The sequence below is a fragment of the Lampetra planeri genome, chromosome 5 (genome assembly GCF_965212315.1).
Source record: "Lampetra planeri chromosome 5, kcLamPlan1.2.h2, whole genome shotgun sequence".
Lineage (NCBI taxonomy): Eukaryota > Metazoa > Chordata > Hyperoartia > Petromyzontiformes > Petromyzontidae > Lampetra > Lampetra planeri.
This window is the reverse complement of record NC_136111.1, coordinates 896,689-902,752: the sequence shown is the minus strand read 5'-3', so window position 1 is coordinate 902,752 and position 6,064 is coordinate 896,689.

Below are 6,064 nucleotides of genomic sequence, written 5' to 3'. Positions count from 1 at the left end.
CGGTGCGCAAACACCGCACCAGGTACGCATCGCCACTCGGGAGACAAAGGCGGTCGGGCGTGGGGCTGGCCACCCACCCGTGTGCCTTAATAGGTGCTCGCTAACAGCACTTGCCCCAACAAGTCTGTTAAGGCTATCAGCACGCGAATAGGCACACCACATGTACACACACAAAGACAAAGATCCCCGTGTAGCCTTAACAGTATACACACGCGCACACCCCATGCACACACACACCCCATGTACACACACCACATGCACACACACACACCACATGTAAACACACCACATGTACACACACACCACATGTACACACACACACCACATGTACACACACACACACACACCATGTACACACACCCCCCATGCACACACACGCGCACTCGGCACGGCCTGCCGCCCTTGTTAAACACAGCCGCGCACGGAGCGAGGGAGGCTGCCTCTGGTAGGTCCGTTGGCCGTGTCGCGTTGTTTTTAGCCGCCGTGGGCCATAAATGGCTTGGTGATGTGGTGGTGGTGGCGGTGTGAGCTGGGGGTGAGGGGCTCAGCGAGTGGGGAGGTCCGGTGCGTGAGGGCGAGTGGGGTGGGTGAGTGGGGTGAGTTGGGTGTGGGTGGATGAGTGGGGGGTGGGTGAGTGGGGTGAGTTGGGTGTGGGTGGGTGAGTGGGGTGTGGGTGGGTGAGTGGGGTGTGGGTGAGTGAGTGGGGTGTGGGTGGGTGAGGTGAGTGGGGTGAGTTGGGGGTGAGTGGGGGGTGGGTGAGTTGGGTGAGTTGGGTGTGGGTGAGTGAGTGAGTGGGGTGAGTTGGGTGTGGGTGGGTGACTGGGGTGTGGGTGGGTGGGTGAGTGAGTGAGTGGGGTGTGGGTGGGTGAGTGGGGTTAATGGGGTGAGTTGGGTGTGAGTGGGGTGAGTGGGGGGTGGGTGAGTGGGGTGAGTGGGGGGTGGGTGAGTGGGGTGAATGGGGTGAGTGGGGTGGGTGGGTGAGTGGGGTGAGTTGGGTGTGGGTGGGTGAGTGGGGTGTAAGTGGGTGAGTGGGGTGTGGGTGGGTGAGTGGGGTGTAAGTGGGTGAGTGGGGTGTGGGTGGGTGAGTGGGGTGGGTGGGTGAGTGGGGTGAGTGGGGTGAATGGGTGGGTGGGTGAGTGGGGTGAGTGGGGTGTGGGTGGGTGTAAGATTGGCGCCTCTCTTCCCGCCTCTTGAAAATGTCACCTCCGTGGGTTTTTTTTATTTTCACGAAACATTGACAAACAGGAAACCGCCCCTCGTCAAAGCAAACAGCGCTATTCATGCCGACGAATCTTTCGCGGCGGAGAGGGCATCGTTTCACCTCGCCACCAGCTTCTGCTGTGTGATGCGCGTTTCCTCGCCCTGCCGTTCGACAGCTTCTATGGAGATGAATTCTACGGCGGCGAACGGCGAACTCGTTTCCACACCTTCTCCTGTGCGTCTGGTTATTAACACGTGGTTCTCGCTATATCCGTACGCACGTGGAACCTCTTTCGCGCCGTACGTAGCCAACCGTGCCAATCGGAGGTGCGAGGGGAGGAGAACACAACGGGAGATCAAATCTCGTGCATATCTCTCGCCGGCACACGGAGGGCCTTCATCCAGCAGTGGACAGATCAGGGCTGACAATGATCATGGTTGTGTGTGTACGTGTACACGTATTTATAGGGACACAAAAGTTACTCAAAACCTTTTCTTTTTTAAGAACGATGTTTCCATTGTAATGGCAACCTGATGTTGGAGCCTCGTCACAATGTGTTCGGAAAGTCGCAGGCGACTTCATTGCAGGGGACGCACGTGTCTCCGAGGTCGCGAGCTCACATCCAGCCTGGGGGTTGACTCAGCCCATCATCCCTCCTGGGCTGCTAGAGTGGGCACCAGTTTGAGACGAAGTCGACAGTGGTTGCCCTATGGAGATAATGACCCCTGCCATGGGAATGTGCAGTTTCCTCCACTGTCTCAGCGCTGTTAGCAGGCAGTGAGCACCGTCTAAACAATGCTCACTTGAGCAGGAACTCACTTTTGACTTTGCATTGAAAAATAAACATGCACGTGTGTGTGTGTGCACTTGACAGCCCATTACGATGCAATGTAATGTTTCCAGCATTGTTGATGAATGAGCCATGCACAAGCCCAACCTCCCTCCCCCCACCCCTCCTCATCTCTTCCTCCTCCCACACAAACGCACGCACCTGCACGCACCTACGCGCACACCGGGAGAGTGTTTGCTCTGCGCCGTTTGAAGCGGCCGTCCCCGCACGCACTGGGCCGGGCTGCCAGCACAAAGAGTGGCGGGCGAGCAGAGAAGGGGGGGGCGCGGTTGGACCCGGGCGGGTAACGGAATGTAACGGCGTCTGGCTCCTGGGCAAACACTGGCAGGGTGGCCACGGACAGACTGGTCTTTGCATGCAGCCCTCGCTCCCATGTGTTACTACGCTCATGCTAAATGCATTGCATTGTGAGAATGTTTTACGTGCAGTTTACGCAAATAATGCTACTTTTGGGGCTGTTGGAGTGAACAAGAAAGCATGCATCGGATAAATAAAGATAAATAATACAAACGAGATGCAATATAATATATTTTTTTAATCTCAATGTGGGATTAGCATGTGGTAAATAACAGTTACAAAATTGAGCTGAGACTAAAAACTCATTATATCATACGCGGTACTGCATTTACATTCTGTGCTTGCGCACCACTGCCAAAGTAGTTCCATAAATATGTTTTATTTTGAGCTGTGTTAATTAATACGATACCTAGGTGATGTAGGTTTGTGTGTGATTATGCACGAGATTTCCCCGAAACACAAAGTGGAGACCTGGTTTGTTTTAATCTCACCACACGACTTCCCGAGCCGATAAGATACCAGCCATGCAAGCAGAAATTCTGGGAAAACAGAGAGGCAATGCAACTTTACTTAAGTATAGACAACACTGCAATTATGCGACACCTCTGGGAAACAGAAATTATAATACAGCAACAGAAACCATCACCATTGCAGTCCTCTAGTGCCGTCCCTAAAAAAAGCCCCACCGTGGTCAAGAGACGTGGCCTCGCCGTGGCGAGAGCTCTGCCGCACGGCGCGCACCCTGCCACACAGTTATTGCTCTTCCTCCTGGGTGGCAGAGGTCGAACTTTCTCCGGCAACAGCAGCGTTTTCTTTCTGCACGGCCTTCCAGCCAAAGTGCTGAGTAAAATGTGAAATTATAAAAACCGGTGCGGTGCTTACTGCACGGTGTTAAACTAACTTCGCTGAGAATATGCTCTGCTAGAAGGCCGTGCCGCCGATGGGATTTGTTTAAAAAAAAAGGTTGTTTTCATTATGTGGAGAAACAAATATGTGAAGGAGGCGTAATTCTTTGTTAATGTATATTTTGTATAAATGAATGATTTTTGCGGGGACTACACAGGTGACAAAAATGCGTGTTGCCTGAATTCCATTGACGTCCAAACGTTATCCTTGTGACGTCAGAGTCCAGTTTGTGTTCACGGGGTTGATCCGTGTCGACGCGCCGTGCTGTACCTGACCAATTAGCCCGGCTTTGAAGAACTCTACACGACGACCCCCCTTCTCGACCCCCTCGCTCCCTGGGCCAGCCCCTCAAGGGCTCCCTGCGAGGGCTCTCAGCGATGGAGGGCCGGCTGGGTGCTGCACTTCCAGCCAGGGGGGTGCCGCGTTTTGGCCACGATCGCCGCTTTACAATGCGACAGACGCCAAGCGAGTAGGTGACAGGGTCCCAGATGCCACGGGGGCTACAGGTTTATCTCGAGCGGTCACTGCAGCGGTCCGTGTGTGTGTGTGACCATCCTGGACCCGGTGTTTGTGTAACCACACTGCACTGAGGAGGAGGCTCGTGAAGGACGTTACTGGGCTGTTGGAAGCAGTCGCACACGGAGGGCGGAGGAGCGATGCCCACAACAACGAACGGAGCGCCGGGCGGCTAAAGCACAGCACGATGGAATGTCCGGGGGTACAGGTGGTGCATCGGCCAGTCATCTCATTTAGTCAGCCCATGGAACCTGCTTGGTCTGTCCCGTGACCTTCTGCCAGCGGGCGTTCGACACTTCACGTGGCCTTAAAGTACACATCGCCTGGCACAAGGGCCGTGGTGACATCACCGCCACTTAGTGGGGAATGGCTGTTGTTGTTGACTCCACTGGACCCGTGTGTGTGGAGCGGTGGTGCAATGGTTCCCACACCGCAATGCGAACCCAGCAGGCCCAGCTCGATTGCTAAACACGACTAACGTCCATGGAAAGCGCTATCAGAATTATTCCTCTGCCTCCCCTAGGTCAAGTCAGCCTCAAATGGGTACCTCGTGTGATGTGTATACATCAGCACTGGGGAGACAAAGGCTCCAGTCACACCGCTCTGTTGTGTGCTGTGTCGGCCTTGGCAGGATCTTGCTAACAACACTTTATACAACGGTCTGTGAGGCTATACAGGGGATCATAGTCTTTGTCCGAGTGAAGGACACTTATTATCAGAGGAATTTGAAAGTGCAGAGTGATTGAAAACAACTTTCTGATTCACACCCTCAAGAAAGAGAAGGTGATCCTAAACAGAAATTCACCCAGGTTTTGAATAAAGGATATCTATTGATCGATTACTAATTCCCAAATATTCTATTTAGGGTGTGTTAAGGCAACACATTGACCTCGCAATGATTGTGGCACCACACGAGGCACCATTGCGCGCCAGGGCCCTGCCTCTTTATTGGTGGCGAGGTCCCGAAATTCACTGCGCCAGCACCGCCGCTCCCACCGCTCATTACGAGCCACGCGTTTCGAGGTGCTAATTGGTTATTCATCACCCCAGTGCAGATACTCGGAGCAACTCGAAACGTCCCGCGAAACAGTTTCTCATTCAGCACATCACGGCTAGCCATGAGTGTCTCTCCCTATGCATGTGGTAGTATACATTGCTCCCGTTAAATTGCCTCCACTCCTTCTCTCGCCTGAAGCATTCTACCCCCCCCCCCCTTTCTTTCCCTGCTTAAAATAATATATGCAACTAACACCTCCTTTCTTCAAAGCATTATAGATGTGTGCATGCCCATATGCGCCAAGTGACTTGATATATGGTCTATTTAAATGCTTTATAATTGCACATTTTATTGTCGCGAGGTGCCACGAGTTTTCAGACTTCGTCGCGAGATGGTGAAGTAGACCAAGCAGTCGTGCACGTCATTCATACATCCTGGCTGGTGTCTCATTATTATTAAGCGACTGAAAAGAAAACGAGCAAGCTTAATGTCCCCGGGAAGAGTTACGGATTTCCCAAGAAAAGCCACTTCCTGAACAAGAGCACGGTCCTCTGGGGAAACCGGGGCAGGTGGCGACCCTCGGCGAAGGCCGAGAGGTGTCATGCAGGCCGGGCGGATTGGTGTGAGCGAAGGCCCTGTCACAGGGGAGGTCCTGCTACTGTGCTAGGGGGCCCGCTTAAAGTCAGCATCACAATCAGAATATTGATTTATACCGGAGGAATCCGATGAGACGTGAAGCTCTTTTTCACAGGGACCCTGTTACTGTGGTTGGGGTCAGAGGTTGCAGGAATTCATGTGAACCTCAGTTCACACCAGCTGCTTAACTGTACCTACCCCATGGGGCCTGCAACGACCGCTCAGGTCAAGGCCCCATTACACTGCATATGGCTGGGGCCTTGTTGCTATGGACAAAAAAGATATCTGTAAGGTTGTGTCCTGTTACTTGTGTCATGTAACCATTGAGATGGGGTCTCTGTAGCCACGGGAATAAAGGCCCTAAAACCTTGGAGAAGAGGGCCATGTATCTATGGATGAGGTTGGGGGCCTGTTACTATGGGCAATTAAGGATGAGGCCTTGTTGCTATGGAGAGGGGGGAGGAGCTTGTAACCATGGAAATATAGGACCTGTAATAATGGATACCCTGTAACTATAAGGTTTGGGGCCCTGTACTATAAAAGCGCGATCAGAATACATTTGTTCTGCTTTTACTGTTTATGCAAATAGCGCAGAGCAACACGAGCGTGCGCGGTGACGTCAACGCGCACGCGGCGTGGGGTCGGTGCGGGTGCGCGGTGA